We start from the raw sequence: 22,189 nt of genomic DNA, 5'->3' as shown, positions 1-22,189 counted from the left end.
CTCGCTGCCAGGTGTGGGTGACTTTAGCCCAGGCACTGCTCTGCGGGAGCCGGCATTCCATGGGGCAGTGGCTTCAGCCTCTCCTAGGGAAACCACAGAATAACCACATTGTCGAGCATGACGCCTGTTAATAAATACCAATAGTGCTGAAGCACTCCCTAACAGTGGCGGACGCTGTGAATAAGCCCAAGTGCCCAGGCCTCGCTGCCTGTCCGGCCGTCCCCAGGAGCCCGAGTCTGGGTTATTCCCGCTGTCCCCGTGGGGACAGGGCAGGGAGGAAGGGGCAGTCCCCGCCCCGGGGGGACACGCGATGGCGGCCAGACTGCAGGGGATGCTCCTGGCTCCTCACGGCAGCTAGCAGCCAAGAATGCTGCCCGCAGGAAGATCCCTGTCGCTTCCTCGGCCCTCAGCAGGTGGCACCAGCATTCAGCCAGGATTCCAGCCGGGATTCCAGCCGGGATTCCAGCCGGGATTCCAGCTGGGCTGCTTCTGCTCGCCCCGGCGGGCAGCCGGCGCTGGGCTCTGAGCCCCACGATGAGGCCCTTCTGAAGTGAATGTAACATTAAAAAAAAAAAAAAATCAAAACAAAATAAAAACCCCAAACATTCCTTGCCTATACCTGAAAATCGTCTTTGGTTTTTTAAAACTGCATGTTGCCTTCTTCCGTGCAATGTGAAGGGAGCCAAAGGCAGCAGCTCTGGTGACCAAACTCTGATGCCAGGCTTCATTTTTCATTTTCTGTGAACCTACTGCTCTTAGCTCCTTGTTGCTTAACCATTCTTATACTGTTAGTTTGGTGCAAAAGGAAGTGCAAGACTTGATTCAGCCAAACCTTTTCCAAGCAAACCCAGCAGTACAAATGTTAATTAAATCACCTGAACTAATGAAACTATTTAGAAAAATTAAAGAAATTGAAAAGCAAGTGAGAAAGAAAAACCTCCCTTAATGTTGCTCTACTGAAGTGTGCACCTGGAATCGTGTATATGTTTTCCTCCTCCGTGTTTTTGCAGGCTTAAAAACAGCGTAGTCCCCAGATCTTTTGTCTTTGCACTTCATAACCTGGCAAGGAAATAGCAAATGAGAAATAAAACTTCTCATGGTTAATATTTATGTAAACAGTAAGTGTTTGCCACACAGTTGCAGCAGCAGGGGCTTTGTGCAGGAGCTCACTAAATGACATGTCCAAGGCTGGACTTAGAAGTGTGCTAGAAAGCCAGTTTGCTTTCTATTACAGCAAAGTCTGCATGCGAAGTAAAGAGAGGAACAGAGATAGAAAATTAATTTTAAAACGTCACTAGATTGTCCCTTAGGTCCTTCATGGCAGACTACAGATCTGAGGAACCTGAGCCTAGTGCCCTGAGCAAAATCCTGGGGAGGAAAGGAGAAGAGATGTTTCCCTCTCAGTGAGGATCCAACTGGCTTCATCTCCACTGAGAGCTGCTGGTGCTCCCCAGCCCCCCTCATTGATCAAACCCCCTGTGCTTGGTATCAAAGCACAGTGGTTTGCATTTAAGTGGTATCTTTACACACAAAGGCCTCCATGTGTCTTTACAGTGTTTGTATCTGAATTACATCAGCTCCTGCTGAGGTTTGAACAGATATATTTGATATGCAAAATAGCTGTAGTCTAATTAAAAGCACTGCAGCTAGATTGCTCTGCATGCCACACTTGGATCCAAACAGGACTTTATCCTGTATATTTCATGAGTTAAACAGCAGTTGTATGGAAGGAAAACCACATCATCAGGACACAAATGCAAGGCAGAAAGAAAGATGATGATGATGATGATGATGATGGTGATGATGATGATGATAATAATAATAATTACAATCTTCATGAGTTTGTAATTAATTATAAAGCTCCATTTAGAATGAGATCACGAAAGCACTATCATAGTTATGCCCCAATTAAGAACTAAAGGTTCTGCGAAGGTTTTGGATATCTTTCCTTAGTTGTCAAAGAAATTCCAGAATTACATTTGACATTCCATTCCATCTACTTGGAATATATATTCCCACAATCTCGTTAACTTTGTATCCTTCTCTTGGAAGGTCTTCATTAAGGTTCTACTATTAGAAATTTATTTTTTCATTAAATAAAGACTGTACAATTGCAGTTTCTAAGAAATTCAGAATGTAGAAGAGAAAACAATAAAGAAACTTTTTTGGTGTCTGAACACAACCAATATTTCTTTCTAAAGGAACTTTTAGACTTTAGCCTTTAGACTTTGTGCTTTGAAAAACAGAGCAGGTTTCACATATGATGGAGTTCATGCTAATAGATTGACCGAGGTAACTGCAATGAAGCATTAAGAACTAATTACTGCCTCATAAATAATTTTTTCTTAATAAAGAACCCATATCTTAGTGTTATGACCTGACCCTTAAGTGAGAGTAACTCAGGTTCTCCTTAATAGATCCCTTGGGGTGGATTAGACTGAAATACTGAATGATCAGTGTTCATAAATAAATAAATAAATAAATAAATAAATAAATAAATAAATAAATAAATATATATGTAGGGTTTATTTTAGAGCAATTTGGTTGCAATGGAAAGAAGATATGTAGGTCTTTCGGTTATTAACTGTAGGAACACAGCAATATAAAAGCATAAAAACAATAAGAAAATGTGTAAAAAAAAAAAAAAGGAAAGAAGGAGAAAGAAAGGATAAGAGTAGAAAGATGTTACCACGCACGGATCCTGCAATGAGCTGTTGGTTAAGCTGATCGTTGCAGTCTAGATTCATCAGGGGTGGGGATGAAAGGCCCCAGAAAGAAGTCTGTGGGCACTCTGGGAGTCTTTGATGACCCCTTCTAAGACATGACAGCTTCCTTTCAGGTCAGTGTACATGAGTCAGATACTCGCCTCCACAAATGCCTGATTGTTTTGAGTCATTAACCATTATTAACATTTTGGTCTGTCACGCAGAGTGAAGCAGGAACACTAGAAAAGAATTTCCTTTCAATGCAATTAACTCATACTGTCTGTTAGGCAAAACAAATCACAGAAACACAGGTTGGAAGAGACCTTCAAGATCATTGAGTCCAACCCATGCCCTAAGACTTCAACTAAACCATGGCACCAGGTGCCGCACCCAATCTTTTTCTAAACACATCCAGGGATGGTGACTCCACCACCTCCCCGGGCAGATGATTCCAGTACTTTATCACCCTTTCCATAAAAAAACTTTTTCCTAATATCCAAACTGTGTTTCTCTTGGTGCAGCTTAAGTTACCTTAACAGAGATTTTTTTTTCCCAAAAGAATCTTTGTGGGACATTGCAATGTTTTTTTAAGAGTTCAATATCATTTGTATGAGGAGTATCATACAATGTGTATATGCTCATACTTGAATCAGGAAATAATCTGGTATTTCACAGTTTACAGACAACTATAAACTTTTGTTTATGTTTCCAGAATTTTCCTGTCTTATACTTTACATATTCCATTAAACTTATGGAATCTTTTCTTATGTCTATGCTGCTGAACAAACCACAGGAAACTTAATACCAACTCTCTGTGAGCAGAGTGCAAAACTGAAACCAGCTCCAGCCATTTCTCTAGAGAGTCCCATAGTACATATATATGGCTTCAGTGAATAGAGAAATCTGAAATATATTTGAATCAATAACACTCCTCACTGGTGAGCAGAGGAGAGAGAGAAATAGAAGAGGAGGAGACAAGACTACAGCCCAAGGCACACTTAATAAACTGAGATGTCGGAAGAGCAGTGTTAGGAATGTAGGAGAAACTAAAGCAGTTAAAGTCACTCTGGTGAGCTTTGAGACACAGTGCAGCAGCCTGCTGCTATCACAGGCCATCTGCTCTTTACAAAGTCAGGAGCCACTCAAGGCAGATGAATATTATGTTCAAGTACTGAAAAATATCTAATTTGGAGGGATGGGAAAAGTTCTGGCTGCTCCTCGTAAGGGCAGGACCACAGAAAAAATAGAATTTTGCATAGAGCTAAGATTTTCTTCTATTTGCAGCTTCTGTGAAAAGGCTTTTTCTATTTTAATTTGCCAGTGCATGAGCTAAATAAATATGTGGGTAATGGCAATCCCTATGACACTGGGGCATGCCGGAAAATACTTTTTTCAAAAAACACTCAGTGGAACAAAAATACAAAAAAAAAATCATAGTTAAGAGGCCACAGAGTTCAGTCACATTTGACCAACTTACTGAATGCTGATTCAAGCTTGCTGAAGACAATTTGTTGAAGTCCAGTAAATACCTGACAAATGATGGTGATGCAGAGTCAATGCCATATAAGAGCTTTTTTCAGATTAATTCTTTGGTAGTCAAAATTTTTCTATTGTGAGTGCACCCTGGTCACCAACATTTTCACAAAACTTCGTGGTCATCACACCTGATGGTCTAAACTCTGTTTAAACTAACAGGGACTTTTGTGCTTCAAAAGTCCGTGTTCAAATTTTGGCTGATGCCCAAAAATCACAAAGAGCACTGCCTTTCACAACACTGGGAGCTCTCTGAAGCTGAGCAATGGTATAAGTATGGCTTTCAGGAGCAGCTGCAAGTTGCTGTTCTAGAACAGGCAGTAGAAAATGGGAGCTTAACAACCCCCTACCTACTGATCTTTTGAAAAGGAGTCACCAGTGCCACAAAGATTGCAAAAGCCAGTGTGTCTAGCAAAAAGAGTGGCTCCTGTGCTCAGCCAAAAGCTGGAAAGGGCTGGAGAAAACTTTATTCTGATTTCTAACCATCCCCATGAATGACCCTAGGATATGAACTACACTGAGCTGGATAAGGAAAATAAGCACTTGGCATAAATGTAAAAGGAGAAGGAAAAGATCTCTTCTCTCTGGTTTTCCTTCCCTGTTCTGGTAATTTCTTGATGTTGGTACTCTACTGTAGTCATTGCTGATAGTCATTGCCTCTGTGCCAAGGCCCTGTTTTAATATGAAACTGGTTGGCCCTCCTCAGAGCACCAGATTTTCACAATCTGCTTTCAGATTTTACTCAGCACATCTCCCTTCCTCACAAAATCTCCTTTGTCATCTTTGCTATCTTTTCTCCATCTCTTCCCATCAAACAGACTGTTTCCCAAACCTCCCACTCCAGGTTGCCTGGTGTGTTGTACTGGTGCTGTGCTTTGTTTGCAGTGTGCCATCCCACTGCAGTCAGCCCCAGCCCAGGAAGGCATTGCTACCTAGCAGAGAGCAGTTATATTTCAGTTCTGGTGGAAGTTGCCCAAGCTCCAGTTCTGCTCTATTTTCCACTCTCTGCACATAACCAAGATGTGCCTCCTACACTGAGCTCCAGGCTCAGCAGACAGGTTTGTGGGGAGAGGATCCACACTCTGCAGAGCTGTAAGTTGGGGGAAACCCACAGGACACTTATATCAGGAGCAAATCCTTAAGCAGTGAAGTCTTGAGAACCAAGTCTCTGCTGAATGCAAGTGTGCTCTGCTTGTGCTTTAAGGGCTAATTACTATTTTTTTATTTTGGCTAAATGTGCTTGGTTTGCCATATGTTCAGCAAACAGCCTTTCACCTAACGGCTGCCACCACGCCAAATCTCAAAGCAAAGAAATTGCAGTGATCTTTTAATATAGAATAAAATATTGCCCCTCGCCCCCTCACTTGGCTTTAATCTGGAAGAAAATTACATCACTTTTTTTTTTTATTTAAACTTCTATTTCACAGGTGCAGGCCTGCACCATCCCAGCATGGTCAGTCTCATCCTAAATGGTTAATGCTTGGCTAAAATGTAAGCATCCTAAAAACAGGATATTACAGCAGAAAACCGGATAAGTGCAGTAACAGTAGGAGCTGCAAGGCCCTTTGCAGCTGTCCCCTCTCTCCTGCCCATCAAAACAAATAGAGATAACATCACAGTGCATTCATGTCTAGCTAAAACCTGTTCAAGCAAATAGACAAATTTAATGCTAATTTCTGACTTGGGGTAACTTTTGTTTGTGATTACCAGTGCTACAAAAGTCGATGCAGACGATCAGAACTGTTGTGGAAAGAGTGCTTCTCGAAGGCTTTCTCATCCATACCACTGAAGCAGCATTTCCCTCCCTCCCCCCAGAATAGGAAACGGTCCATGATGGTATCAAGAGACTCCAGGTGTGATGTGTCAACCTCCTTTCCCACTTGCATTTTTCTGGCCAACTGGTGGGTTCACCTTTGCTGTGCCCTGCAAGGCAGAAGGTAAACATGCATCCCAGGAGGGGAGCAGCCAAGAAGTGAGATGATAAGAAGTGACAATTTCTGGCTTCATTCCCTTCCACACCATTCATTTGTGAATGGAGGAGGCCACATTTGCCACTGGTCTGTGCAGATGGCCCTGCCTGTGTGAGCACATTCACACCCGAGATGAAACCAGCCCAGTATTTGCACAGTTGTGAGGTCAGGGACACCGTAACTCAAAAAAGTTCAGATTCTCTGTTCCCTCTGTGTAATGATCCATATAGGAAAATGAAGGGGATTGTGTTTCTCCCTGACTCCTTTCCTACCCTGAAACCAGCACTCTCTCTTTATTAGATTTCCATTTAACTTTGTGTTTTGTTTTGTTTTAATGTAGATGTGCCTGGAGCTATAAAGCAAGAGGCTGATCTGCTTTTCCATTGCATTTAGCTACTTCTTTGCCAAATCTCAACGTGTCCCAAGTCATGCACACTTCTTCCCTGCTTTAAAAGAAGGAATCCGTGTTTCCCAGAAGAGTAATGAAAAGAAGAGAACCACTATGATTTCTTCCTGAAAGGGAGAAGTAGCAGAGAAAGGAAGAAGGAAAATCGCTGATGTAGGATGTGTTCATCCTATTAGCCTAGCAACAAAACACACTGGAAGGCAGCAGCGCTTTCGGCATTAAACACACTGAAAGTCCTTATGTCAACAAAACAAAACAAAACTGCATTTGTGATGGGGAAATTTCACCTTCACTTGATGTATGCAATTTTGCCAGTGCCACCACTAGGGAAATAAATCCGGCAATATCCATTTTATGTGAGTCTCTATTTACCATAACAAGATAGATTTGTTCTGGAAAATTTTTTGTCAATATATCCTTTGTTAGGCATTACCTTCATCTCCTAGCAACAGTGTGGGGAAATCCATCAGAGACATGGAATTTAACTGCAAAATAGGATGGCTCACTGTAGCTTGTATGCTTCTGGAAACCTGCACTGGCATGCAGATACTCTCATGCACTTACACTGTTTATGTCCATTGACGGACTGATAAATCAAACTAGAGCATGGAAACTGGAAAAAAAAAAAGAGAACAAAACAAAAAATCCCACTCTTTCTCTCATTAAAAACAAATTTACCAAGGCACATGAAAAACTGAAATAACTGCTCTATCTCTTGCTCTTGGGAAAATTCTTTCACACCCGCACACATTGTCCACACTTCGTGGGACATTGGATACATACACACACAACGTTTAAAATTTTTGTGATGACACTTAAAATGTTTAAATGTCATCAAAACAGAGTTTTTCCAGCCTCAGAGATTTGTGGGATAATTTTCCTAAAGGTACAACAGGAATAATAAACCTCTTGCAAACGGCACAGTCACTGAGCAAACAGGTACAGAAGATGGCAATACTCCTCAGGTGCCTGTGCATTTCAGAGCATGCACCAAATTCTGCTTTTCTTCGTCTTCCAGAGAGAACCTGTGCTCCATTTCAAGACAGTTAAGGGTGAGCTAAAATGCTTTAAAAAGTCTCCAAGGGATCTCTTGCAGCTGAGCTCTGCAATACCCCTTTGATCTGCATGTCATCCTGCTGGCTGTTTTTCAAGGTTGGATTTGTCCCTCAGGCTGGTCCCAGGAGGTGGCTCCTCGCCTGGGGTGGAACTGACATTGTTGCAGCTCAGCCTCTGCAAGCACAGAAAAGAAAGGGATGGTACTGCAGCCTTGTGGCTTGTCTGTAGCATAAGAAAATGGGAATTCCCTGTCCATCCCAGTCTGGCCATATCTGGAGCCTTGCAGCTGACAAAGCTCAGCCATGTCTCAGGACACTCCTTGAGGGTGTGAACATCTTGGCTTCATTGGCTGCTGGGCTCCAGAAACACACAGGCTGCAAGAGCAGGTCCAGGGTGTGGAAATACTTTGCAGAAGGGACATTGCCAGAGACTTTGGGGGAATGACTGAAAGGATTTCCTTTGCTCCCCAGTTTCCTGAGCACATTACCACATACAGAAGCCTCCATATAAGTAAGGGTGACTCATCCTAGTGATCCCCATGAGACAGCACTGTCTGAACCAGTCTGTCACCTTCAACAGGTTCTTATGGACACAATTCAAAGCCCAGTAAAAATTCCTGGAGTCTTTGTGGGTTTATACCCATACTCCATGAGAAACCTGATTTTACAAGTAAATTACAGTTTAAACTCCTTCACTAGCACAAAAGCAATTTGTTATTTGCCAACCAGATATGAGGATTATTTCTGTGCCCTTTACCACATCTTCATAAAGGGGACACTACAGTTGGAGATCGCCTTTAGATGTGCATAATGTCCCGCACATTGGAAATATTCCAACATACATTGTAGAGGGGTTTTTTAATAAAAGAAGATGTGGCCCAGAGGTACAGTCAAGCATTCTGAGGGATTGAGGTAATGTGCTGTTCTCAGACATCCTTATTAGTTCAGCTGGGGAGAGAAGAGGCAGCTGAGGGGACACATCCATGTGACTGAGCCAGCCTGAGATTGAGACTGTTCCTAGGAGGACATTAACAGCATCACCAGATCAAAAGGACTTTAACTGTGCCGTATAGATGTACGAGGGCTGTAAGGGAGGGTTAATTGGCAACCAGGTAAGTAAGTAGCTCCCAACACAAAACCCATTATTCAGATATCTGCTGAACTCTGAAAAGGTAGCTGGGGAGACAGGTGGGGGAGAAAAACAGTTTTGGCAAACGTCTGCATTTCCGAGGGAAAAATAGCACCCAATTATTGCGTATTACTGCTGCACGGGGAAAATCTGAGCAGTGACCCGAACTCCCTTCTCCCCATCTCTGAAATGAAAAGACTTTTGCTGCAAGGAAATACCAAGACCTCTTTTCACATTGCCTGACCCTCAAACATTGGTAGAAGACACAAGAACCATTCCAAGTAAAACTTCTCCTTTGAAAAGACATTTATATTGTTGTTTCTGACTTGGGCATAATGATTTCAGTCAATGTGAATTTATTTCCATCTAAGCTGTGTTTGTTCTCGAACTTCTTGCTATTGACTCGCACACGTTCAGTATACAGAGCAAACACTTTGGTGTGAAACAACATCATACACAATGAGTCATCTGTGCTCTGGTCCACAGCCATCCCACAGAGAGCTGGGGCTGTCAGTAACTCTGTCAATTGCAAACATAGCTACAAACACTCAGAACCAGACAGTTATCTTGTATAACACCTTATGGAGCCGCTGCCTTAAGCAAACAGGAGCCACGTTAATGTATTTTTGGAAGAGCTAGAATAGAAAGATAGATTATTTGGTAAGGAAGATGATTTTGGACAAGTGCTATCTACACTGATGCATCTGAACAAGATGATTTTAAAAATAATTATAAATTAACCTTTGACTTACAGAAGAACCTGTCCTGGTTTCTATGGTGATGTGCAGCTATCATCAAGAGTTAACTTCAAGTATACAGAAAAAAATACATTTACTCCTTCTAGGGAATATCACTAAATAAATAAACAATGTTAATTCCAGGTATCCTGATGACACAGGCAGGTGAAAAGGGGAAGAACGGGGTGGAGTGGGGCACAGGAAGGCAGGGGAACAGCAGAGGAGATGGCAGAAAAGAAGGGAAAGGGAGTTGGGGTATGTCCTATAGTTATAGTTTTATAACATGGGGAAGAGCAGTGTAGAGGAGATGAAGAAGGACAGAGAAGGGGGAAAAATGGATGACAGCAGTGTGTAGAGATGGACAGGCAGTGACCAAGGGGCTGAAAGGTGTGTAAAGGGGGAAAAGAAGAGTAATAAAATCAAAGAATGTCAAAAAAAGGCAGAACATGGCAGATCTCAGGTGAATGCTCCAGAGAACAGCAAAGAAGGGCAAAATATTGGGAAAGAAGGGTGAAAAAGGAACAGAATAATGGCAGAAAAGCAGAAAAGAGTGGAGATGGGCAGAGGTTAAAGAAGGGCAGAGGAGAAAACAACAGAAGTGAAGAGAAGGTCAGAGAAGTTCAAAGAATGTCAAGAAGGCCAGAGAGAGCTGGGCAGATGGAACAGAACAGCAGAGAAGAGGGGTGGAGATGAAGGAGGAAGAAGGACAAAGGAACAGGAAAAAAGAGAAGGTCAGAGAAGGCTGAAGAAGGGCTGAGACGGGAGGCAGGCAGAGAAAGGAGGGAGAAGGAAAAGAAGAAAGGCAGAGAAGAATGAAGGGCAGAGGAAATAGGCAGAGAGAGACGGGCAGAGAGGGGTGGAATGGGGGCTGAGAAAGACAGAGAAGGGAGAAAGGTGAAGAATGACTCAAAGAGAAGAACTCTCAAAGACTGTAAATTCACTATACCAAATTGGCACTAAGGGTGTACTAAGGAAATTTGTCCTGTGATTGATCAGAATAGCATAAGAATCCACGATAAACAGAGTGAATCTCATTTCCCTCAATAATGTACACACGCATACCGATAACTAAATCAATATCTATATGCATTTTTCAATCTGAATGGGAAACGTGGGAGTTTTGCTCTCCACTTTCCCAACCCCATTCCTTCTGATTTGGGAACAGAGAATTCAAATTCTACTCAGCCCTGTCACTGCAAACAATTTCCAAACCATCTGCTATCTAATAAAACCACTCATCTAGACAAACCTCAAGCCAGACAACAAATCAGATATTGTACTTGAAGTCATCTAAGTATTAACAACCTGCCATTGCTAACCTGTCAAACTTCTTCACTGGGAAAAGGATTCACATTTAGGACTTCTGACAATCTTAGGCAGAAGGTCTGGAAATGGGAAAGATTTTTTTCCATTGTTAGATACAGGAAAGCTGCTTAGAAGATGGGACAGGATCCAGGCTGAGCACCGTTTATACCCACGCACTCCATGCCTGTGAAAGCAGTGAGCAGTGGAGAGAGGTGGGTGCTTTTGAAGGGACCCATCTGCTCACAGTGGAGCTCCTGAAGCAGGTTTGGAGATAGTCACATAGCTGGGGGCCCATCAGTCTTGCCTACTCCAATAAGATGGAGAGCCCAGTGTATTCAGAGTTTGCTAAGAAATTGCTTTTGTTTCACTACATCTGAGAGAGTGGAAACAGATCCCAGGTTCACTGAACTCAGACTCACTTGTGAGATTTGGATTAAAAATATTGTCCGTCTCCAGTGACATCAAAAATAAGCTTTGTGTTGTGTGAGTTGAGAGGTTATCTTTCCTGTTCCTCTTGTGTATTTTTTTTTCTCTGAGTTGATTTGAAAAGAAATAATTGTCTTGATGACAGAGCTCTTAAATGCTCAGAAGCACTGACCAAACCTGGCTCCAGTTTCTGAGCATTTCACTGTGCAATTCAGAGCCAAAGTCAGAGGGCGGCAGTCTTTCCAGGGAAGGGCCACAGGGGCAAGAGATAAGTTGAGTTCCAGCTACTTCAGAGAAGAGGTTTTGAAGCTCCATTTTTTTTTTTTTTTTTTTTTGTCAGGAAACTAGGGAAATCAAGTTATGGAAGTATGTAAGCTGTTAAAAGGCTTTTCTGAATCTTATTCTGTTTAGAAAGAGTCAGTCAGGAGATAAAAAAGGCATGAAATAAAAAGCATAGTGCTGTAACATTTAGACATGGGTTACTTGTCTGGAAGCTCTTATTCCCTAGTATTTATATCAGCTTTGTCCGATAGAGCTACATGCAGAAAGAAAGTATTTCTGGTAGGGTTTGACCCAACACCTTCGTTCAGGCTTCCATCACTCGAGCTGAGCAGCAAGAGAAATTAAATTAATAGGAATTAGGCACCTATTTTCAGTGAGAGCTTTTGACTAGCCTACAGTGACAGTCTCCCTCAGGATGCCATGTCACCTCGGATCAATGAAACGGTGTTTATCCAAGGTTTTGCTCAAACATGCAAGTCCAAAACTCTCTCTCACATGATGGCTGTGAAGGCAACAAGGGAGGGTTTTTGAGAGGGAGAGAAGTTGGTCAAATCTATTTTGGGTGCATTTGGGCTGGCCAAGTCCCACAGTATGCCCAGAAAGGGCCTGGCAGTTTCTATGAGCAACCTATCCCAAAATTATCCTGGTACCAGGTGGGTGAGTTTTCTTCCCACAAGAGAGCAAAGAGGGATATCCTGAGTAGGGACTGGTGCCCTCTAATATGGGAACAGTGTGTGCCTGAGGCACACTCAGAAACACACTTGGGTCCTCCCATGAAACACGGTAAAACACTGACAAAGAGTGATTATTCAAGATGCAGACAATCAACTTCACTACTCTGAGAGATCTGTGATCTTCATTCTAAGTACTGAGCTGAGTTTGAGTTGCAGCTCTTCCCAGTGAAATTGAGCTTGGTTTTGAGAAAAATATAGGTGAACTGGTAGACACAAATTTGGAACAGAGAAGCATATTTGGATAAGTGTAATGAAGTGACGAGTTGTTATCGCCCTGAGTTAACACTCTGACGGGATGATAAGAGAAAATCTATGATCCTTAGGGGTTAAAGAAGGAATCAGACAGCTGTACCCACCAGCAGCATCTCCTCTGCAGTAGGCATGGATGTGTTATAATGATGATGGATTGAGTCATTAGATGTTTTGAGATTCTTTCATGATATGACACTGCTGCTCATTAAACCAAGCCTAGGTGAAGGAAAGGCACTGGGAATTGGAAAAAGAAAGAAGAGCTAGTAATTAAATCTTGCTGGGTTTGGTAACTGGAATTAGGATGAAACAATTGACTGGGAATGGATTCTGCAGTAGCTGGGTGATAAATTGCAGGACATCCATGTCACCTTTAGCAGCACAGGCAACACTTAAAACCTATTTAAATTCTAAGAATTACACTTATATTGATTAGGAATTACAGTCAATTTAGCAGTTTCCTTGTAGCAAATGGAAGTAAGCTGTTAATCTAAACTGTTGTGTTACAAACACATCCAATTTTGATCGAACTGTTACCAATGAAAACATATCATTTTAATGAAATTTAAGTAGTAGCAAGAACTGTGGTACAAAGTTCTGGCCAGATCTATTAGACCAAGATAATAGATAGAAGCCTATCAAGTATTGATCTTCTGTGACTAATAGGCTGCTCAATTCAGAGAGGACTTACACAGCGAAGAACTGAAGATTAAAAAAAATTAATAACAAACCTGAAGTGTTGCTTCAGTGCATGCTTGAAATATCACAAGATATTGGAAAAGCTCATTTACAAATTAATATTCCCTTTCATATTTATGAAGTATGATAATCTAGGGTACTATATCTGGTATTGCTACATAGAACATTGTAATGATATAAATTAGACATAACTGTACCGTGAGGGTTATACACTTATATCTGAATATAAAGTAAGAATGTAATTCTGTTTAGAGAGAGCAAAAAATATGATTTTTTTCTTTCCTTTTTCACTTAACACCATATATCATGTGTTTATGTCCTTCTATTTTTCCATTTGTAAGTTGGAGCTAATATTGCTGTGACATTTAAAAGGACTGTTCTGAGAAAAGAGTCATAAAAATAACAGAGAATTCAGCTATTGGAGCACTGATTACCATCTTAATTATGTATTTTTTCTCATTACGTCTGATAGAATGGAAACACTTGCTGTTTATTTTCCATCTGTGAAAGCTATGCCCAGTTCAAATTCAAATTTCTGCCCTGAAGATAACTCTTGGAGAAATACTTCCAGCCTCTACATCCAGCACGTGAGAAGTGAGGGGACCCTTACCCACTTGTAAATGCTGATAAATGCTCTCCCAGGTTTCACAATGCTGGGTATGACCCAGCTGCAAGTCACTCAGCCACAGCAAGACAATAACTGTGCTCAGAGGAAGCCATCAAAGGCTTCCAAAAGAAACCTGCTCGGAGATGAAAGAGAAAATTATTACAGTAATCAACTCTGCTAAGAGTTGTTTCTCTTTGGGAAAATTTCCAGTGCTGAAGAAAGGGGGGGGAGGGGGGGGGCGGGGGGAGAAGGTGAGAAGGGAGGATGATAAGGTCTCACGTGTTCAATTGATTGTTCACATCTAACAAAAATAGCCCCAGCCTGTTCCCATTGTCCTGCAGCTGCTGGCTTCATCACACTCATTGTGCATTTCCTCATGGCCAAGCAGTGCAGTTGTCCAGTTTCCTCTCCCTCATTTCCTAAAATGATCTGTGATGAACTGTAGGAAAAGCCAGCAGCCCTTCTAAACAATGCCTTTCAAGTTTCCCTGGGTCCATCTAGAAACCCAGGCTACTGTCTTAGAGCAAAGCAGAGCAATTTCAGACAAGTCCCAGTGCTGGATCCTGTCCTGAATCAGGATCCTGTCACTTGCGTATTTTTATTTTTTATTTCATTCCTGGGGCACATTTGCATTTATGTGGACTTCAAGCTTGCTCATGAAGTGACAGGAGAAGCTTCCTGCATTCAAGACCAAAACATCTTGAGAAAAGAATCTGCACAAAGATGTGAACATTGTGTTTAAAAAGTCTCTCTTTCTTCTATGTATTTAACAGCCAGTGTTAATTCTCCAAGGACACATTCCTGTATATGAAAATGGGTTTCAGATATAGAGCAAGATGTGAGAGGTGTTCCTCCTCATTCTTTCAGCAGTCTTGGAGCCATTAAAACTGAATTGGTCACAAACCTGCTCAGCCTGTGGAAATAAGCGATAGAAATTAAATTATCATTCCCCAAGAAAGGTATTTTTGTGCATAGAAATTAAACATCAGAGCATAAGACTGAAAGGTTTAAATCATTTCTACAAATGTTTTAGAATCTATTAAACCCTCTTTAGCTGAATTTCTCTCTGCCTTTCATTCTATCCCCAGGAAGTTAAGGAACAGTTTTCTATAAAGAGTTTATAGAGACCAGTATTTTGCATCTATACCCTCCTTCCAACATGGATACCAAATGCAAGCTGCTTTTCACACCATGTGATACTCCTTTTCCTTTAAGAAATGTTTTCTTCATTGAGGAGTTCCACTTCAGCAGAAATAACATAAGATGCTTCAGATAAAACCAGCTGAGAGAAAGATTTCCTCTTTCACAGTACCATAGAATGGTTTGGGTTTGAAGGGACTTTAACGACCACCCAGTTCCCACCCCTCTGCCATGGGCACAGACACCTTCTACTGGAACAGGCTGCTCCAAGCCCCACCCAACCTGGCAATGAACATTTCCAGGGATGGGGCACCTACAACTGACTGCTCTGGGCAACCTGTGTCAGTGCCTCATTACCCTTGCAGTAAAGAATTTCTTCCTAATGTGTAATCTAGACCTACTCTCTCAGTTTGAATCCATTCCCCCTTGTCCCATCACTACATGCCCTTGTGAGAAGTCCTTCTCAAGCTTTCCTGTAGCCCCCCTGAAAGGACACCATAAGGTCACCCCAGACTCTTCTCCTTTTCAGGCTTTCAGTCTGGCTTTCAGAGCGCTTTATTGTTATTCTTTACTATTTGTCAATACCTTAAATGATCTGGATTAAATCAACTTGAACAAAACCCTGTGGGTGAAACAGAATTAACTTCTGGTGAGAAGTGCTGGATAAAAGGTCCAGACAGCTACAGACCAATCTCAAGGCTAGTGGGAAGCTTCCTGCCTCAATATATCAAGAAATGGCCCTTCAAGTGGAAATTTCTGACACCCAGGTGCAGGTGAGCCCAGCACACAGCTGAAGGAAAGAAGCTGCTTGGGAATAATTGTCAAAAGGGAAGAGCACCTGTAAAAGTACCCTCAGTGAAAAAATATTTTTCCATCCCCACTCCTCCCTCGGGAATCTGTACACTTCCTGGATGGGGGACTTGTTAGCCCTGGAAATCCAGCCAAACAGATAAGCTGCACTTCAGTTCACCTTATTTGCTGCCAGATCTTCAGTCTCAAAAACACTCAGTGTTCAACAATTCTTAATCCAAATGTCAGCCTTCTCCTCTTTCCTCTGCTCAAATATTTTGCATAGCTAGGAGCAAGGAAAACCTTTGTAGGCAATTTCAGAGCTGCTCATAGCCCCTGCTGCAGACCTTTCCTGCTCACACTCAACCCTTGAAACGTTTATTTGGACTCTTTAAGAGGGATCTAATGACACATCAAGCCTTTAAGAAAAATTGAGAGGGTGAAAATATGCTTTTCTGTGTTTCAAATTTGAAAAGAAGAAGGGATAATATAATGACCAGTTTGTGAGTTATCCATGACTGCAGGTAACATCTCACACAAAGCTCATTCAAGTAACTGAAACCCACAAACTAATCAGGGTCTTAAAATTGCTCCTAGGCTCTATTCAGAGCCTCTTTTTACTGTAGTTTGACCCAAATTCTCTAATAGTCACCAAAAACCCTCCATTTGACTGGAGAGAATATAAAATAAGCTCACTTCAAATGCTGCACTAATGCTCTGGCATGGATTTTAGCAGCTTTTCCAATACTTTAGTTCAACATCCGAGCAATGGAATGATTCCCCCTGTATTAAGTCCGTTGAATTTGTATTCCAAAGGAAAGATGAAATTAGGAAAAAGAAGAAAAAGCATTAATTAGATAACAACAGGAGAAAAACCCCAAGAAAGCAGTTACCCTATCTACCTCATCAGCTATATGGTTGTTTCAAACATGCAATACTTCATTAAGCTGAACTAAGACCACTAGAGAGCAATTAATATTGATTAAATGTGAGAAAAAAAAGAGAGATGACATTAAATAAATGTCAGGATGATTCCTACGGCATGAAAAGTGAACTGTGGTGTTTAGGCAAGGCATTTTCTTCTGAGTTTGTCTAAACCTAGTTAAAGAAGGAAGCAAATTTGTTCAATAAACAATCCCTGTTGGTCTTGGGAGATGTAGATATAAGAGCAAAGAACAGGTGTGCAATTTGATAGGGACTGTGGCTATGTTCTGAGGTGCACAGAGAAATAGCATCCAGAGAAGTTATCCAGTAAGATCTCCTCCTAATCACTTCTTTCTTGGACTAAATTATGCATTTGTTGTCCCTAAAAATCTTTAAATCCTTACAGATATTTGTCATTACTATGGTAACTGTTTAGAGAGGAGCTGGTGATACAGTCAGAGGAAACCATCACTAGAGGAACTAAATCGATCATTGTTTTATTAGCTTTATTGGTTCCTCCATACTCTCACACAGCTAAAATTTGAAACAGAGAGTCTGCTTGCTCCAGGGCCTGAGGAAATTTGCACCTCAAGTTGGATAGGCTGCCTAATGAGAGGAACTGGACTTTGTATCCCACCAAAACCAGTCCTATCAACTGTCTAAAAATATTGAGTCCTCCAACAGAGCACAACTTATTTAGTTTTCCTGCTACATCTTACTCCTCAGGCATGCCAGGGCAAGCCTTCAGAGGGCTGTGCTTGAGACGCCCGGCTAACTCTGCCTGAACTGAACCAAGAACTGGAAGGAAGCCTTGCGCAAGAAGAGGTTCCCATCTGGGCATGAGCACAGCTGCTGTATTTTAGCACCTCGTGCTTATGCCTCCATCAGCCTTAGGAAACTAAATAGGGAAGCTCCAGAATGAGTTTTGAGGAAGATATCCCTTTTTCATGCTTACAGCTTTACAATTACCAAACTCTTTGGAGATCACAAATGTGGCTTTAAAATTTCTTAGGCTGACAGGAGATTTGAATGACACACTTCTAGTATATTCAAAATGCTTTCAAGCAAGAGTTACGACAAGCCCCCTTCATATTTTCCAAGGCAAGAAAAGCCCTCACTGCTTTCTGACAGACCCTAGGGGGAAAAGCTGCATTCTCAGGAGAGGCAGGCAGCTGCTGTTGTTCCTCCCAGTCCTGAGAAGACACCATGGAAGCAAGAGTGATAATAGATATTAAAAACAAACATTTGTTTTTCCCAAGGACTACTCTGCACAGTGTTACTGTAATATTTTCAATCAGAACCAAAACTTGGGCACACTGACATCTGATTATTCACTTCTTATTTTAATTCTCCAATTTGTTTCTTTCCTCGCTCACATATATGAGAGTTTTAAAATAATTTTGCAATTTTTAAACAGGATGCCTCCTGATATCTTACAGAATACCAACATTCATGATCAAAGTCTGAGAAACACCTTGAGTAGGATTCCCTACTCTGATATCTGTTTATTCAAACCAAGACAAAAAGCACTTACCCTGTCCCAGATATCTAGGAGTCATGCAGTGCAGTGCCTGAAGGTATTTAGGCTGCTTTTTGCTCTAGTTCTACAATCAACACAGAGGAGCCCAAAACCATACCAGTATTACTTCTGCCACCCCCAGGAGCACCAGAACTTTCTCAGGCATATTTTGGAAGGAATAAGTATGTCTGACTGGATAACAGTTTGATGATGTCCTGAAATACTATAAATGCATTAGGGAACCCTGCTACTGATACTCTCCTCGCCTGCAGCTACTCATTTTTCCACATCTTATGACAACTCATAAAACTCCTGCACTGCCATTTTGAGACTGAATTAAGAATTTTGGCTAGAGACAGGCTGTCTCCCATTCTGCAGGTAGCTAAATAAAGCTAAACCACACATGTATGCACATCCTTTTTGAAGATTTACACAACTGTAGTATACTTTGTATCAACAGAAAGGTTTTACTGGCCGGTTTTCTGTTTGGGTCTGCTGCAGTTATCCCTGCAATTATCAGTGCCACCTCCTGGTACAGAAACATACTAAGATCCAGCCACTCAGGAATGGTAGGATGAAGAAACACAAAATATCCCAACCGTCTATTCCTGCCTAATATTTGTTGTTCTCTACAGCCTTTTATAAATAGCTATGTATCCTACAGGCAATCAAAAACTTAAATACTTTCGTAGCTATATGTATCGAATGAAACGGCAGGGGAGCTGTCAAAGGCAAGAGGTTACTGTGGATTTTTGTTTCCAGGATATCCATAACAAAGCTAAACCCAAAAAAGATACGTATATATGTGCTCATCAAACCAGCTGAAGCTGAACAAGGGAAAGCTTGTGAGTTTTAGGTTTTATTCAGAAATGTCTGTATTCATCTCAGGACTGAGGAAATAATTCTTGCAGCATTTATGGACCTTGGATACAAAACCTGAGATTATGACTGAAGATTTGAAACCTGGGGGGATTCCATATCCCCACATCTTAGGTATAGAATTTCCACTAATTTATCCAGGCAAATGAGAGAGGCAAGACTACAGGTTAGGACATAGTTGCTGGCAGGAGGCAGCAGTACAGGACTCTACTCAGGGCTTTGCCAATTTGCTTTCTAAAAGTGACCAAGATGTGCCTTTTCTTACCACAGCAAGTAAGATTTTTTCCTTAGCTCCTATCTACTTCAGTAACCTAATCCTCAAGCAAAACACCTTCCGCATTATTCCTCAGTGCCCCCATGGGACAGGTCATACTTTTACCAGCCTGTTTACAAGAAACCAACTCCCAAAAATGCAGGTGAAGGGGAAACATATATCCAATGAAAGCAAACATTCCCCAAAGTTGAAGCACAGGATCTATCCTCTCAGCAATACTTCCCATCCTTTTCCCATCTGTCTCGCTCAGAGCCTCAGAGCAAGAGAAAACACAGCCTCAGGTCTGAAAAAGCAGAGCCCCTGTGCCCCTAATACTAAACACATTTTTGCTGGTACTGGGGTACCAAAAAGGCCTAGAAGGCAGCAGAGCAGGGAGTCTCTCACTCCAGGAGAGGGCAGTGAAATACGGTTTAACTTGTCCAGGAAAGGGCAAATGCGCCATGAACTGCTCAGCAGCGCCTGCTTAGTCAACCCAAACGCTGACCTTGGCAGCACAAACACGGGCAAAATCAACAGCAGGAGTCGTGAGTGGGGTTTCACATGTCGCAAGCTCCGTAAATTGAATTGGGTCGCTATTTCCTAGGAAAAAAACCTATTCAACCACTTGTTCACTCCCTGTCCACGGAGAGGAAAAAATGTCATCAGGAGGCAGTGTTTTCTTGTGCTTAGGTTAACAGGTCTCATTTGTTCTGCCAGTGTGGCGGGAGGCAGAACCAATGGAAGAACTTGTAATTCTCTTTTCTAATTAAGATAATGTGCCACACTGGCCCTCAATCATATTTTTGGATGCTGCAATGTCCATGACACATCTCAGAGAGACCGCAGCTGTGATTAAACATTTTTGATAACCCATAAATATAACATTAGTTGCCTCAGTTAGGTTTCTGATAATATCATTCATTTCAGATCATTCAATTAGTGTAGACAAAAGGGCTCTTTCCAGGAGACATAATGTCATTGTCTCTGGAAAGGAACATACTTCCCAATCACTGTTTATCACTCTGTAATTACAGTGCTGTAGCAGCCATACTCTATATTACAAGGAGTCCTTTTTGTGCCCAAGGATCCAACAGTTCTTTGTTTTAATTTATTTTCCTCTTAAATACCTCCTGCTATTTAAGCAATAATTCCCTGTAAATCATTTGTTAGCAGCAGTTAATGACTGGTTGGTTAATTAATAGCTGAAAGCAAATCTGAGGGTGTTTGCCACTCTAACAAACTAGCAGCCTTAACTGTGGGGTTATTGCTCATGTACCCTATAATCAAGGACTTCTCACAGCCTATGTATCATTTAAAGAAGGGACTGTCTGGGTTGCAAAAGGTGGTGGCATTAGGGGTGTCTGTGTTCTGCTGGAGAGCTGCATTAAGATGTTTTTAGTGCAACAGCCTGCTCTGCTGCTCTCTCCAAGGGACAGATTCTCAGATAATCTCTTTCACAACATTGTCAATTAATATTTATATAAGCCTGTTTTGTCTCTTCCACAAAATAAGGCTTGGGCTGATGCTGCCATGGAGAAGGAAGGAGAGTCTAAAGCAGGCAGTAATTGATGTTCACAAAGAGGGTATGTGTAATGGACCAGCTGGCTTATTAGGAACTAAAATACAGCAGGATCTTCAATACAGAGGATGGTAATGGGGAATAAATGTTGACATTTTCATGGTGAGCAATGCAAGACCATCAAATCGAACAATTTCTGGCATATAGTCAAAGCAACATTTAAATGGTAACTGGAGAGATAAGAACATTTTTACATATTTCTTTCTGAGTAGAAATGTGCAGCTGTAGGAGAAACTGCATGGCGTGAGTTCCCCGCACTGACACAAAGCCAGGAGTTCCCAACAGGGAACCATCTGACTTGTCCTAAGGAGAAGAAAAAAAACCAGCAGCAAGGAGCATCCTTGCATGACTGCCCTAGCCCTTCTCACCCTGACATCAACTGGTAAATCTCGACAGTTTCTACTCGCTGTCCTCTCCACAACCAAAGAGAACAATTGCTTACTGTTTCGTTCACAGCTCCAGCCTCTACCCTGGACATCTGCTGCCATGTTACTGTCAGCCTCCCCTTTTTTAAAGTGAACAAACCCAATTCCCTTGGCATCTCTTGACACTTTGTGCTTCTCTATGCCCTATGTTCTGCCTGATTTACCTGGATTTTTTTGTCCTTCTCTTCATCTGCAGGGTGATAAATATTATATATTGATATATAAATATATATAAACAAATATTGGTTGTATCTTGAGGATGATGATCCTGGAACATAACCCAGAACATTTAATTCATGATTCCCTTCAATACTCAAGTCTTCTACAAGTATGCTGCTGCCTAGTTATTTCCCCACCTTTCACCCACCCCTATGAATCTACATCTCTCTTTCCCAATCACAGAACATTGGACTGTTCCTGAAGGAATTTAATTTAAATATTTGGGAGAAGTTTCTCCAAGTTGTGAAGATCACTTCAAATTCAGATCCTGACCTCCTAGGACTTCTATCACCTCCTAATTTTGACATCCACAGATTGACTTTGTTTGCTTGTTCAGCTGTCAATAAAAAAAACTATTTAAAAGAACTGAGTGCAAGGAAACTGCTGAATAACCTTCTTGAAATATTTTCCCTGACAGTGATCCAGTGATAGCTGTTGCTGAGGAGCTATTTTTCAACAGGCTCTGCACCTACCCCATGGTAATTATATCTATACCATATTCTTTAGTCTGTCATATATGTCAAAAAGCGCTACTAAAAATCAAGCACCAGTGCATTTGCTGCTTCCTCTTTTTTCATAGACATACTACTGTGACAAAGAAGGAAATTAGATTGATTTGACATCA

This window comes from Chamaea fasciata, unplaced genomic scaffold (assembly GCF_029207755.1).
Source record: "Chamaea fasciata isolate MVZ Bird 193981 ecotype frontalis unplaced genomic scaffold, bChaFas1.0.hap1 SCAF_6, whole genome shotgun sequence".
NCBI lineage: Eukaryota > Metazoa > Chordata > Aves > Passeriformes > Sylviidae > Chamaea > Chamaea fasciata.
Note: the sequence above shows the minus strand (reverse complement) of the source record.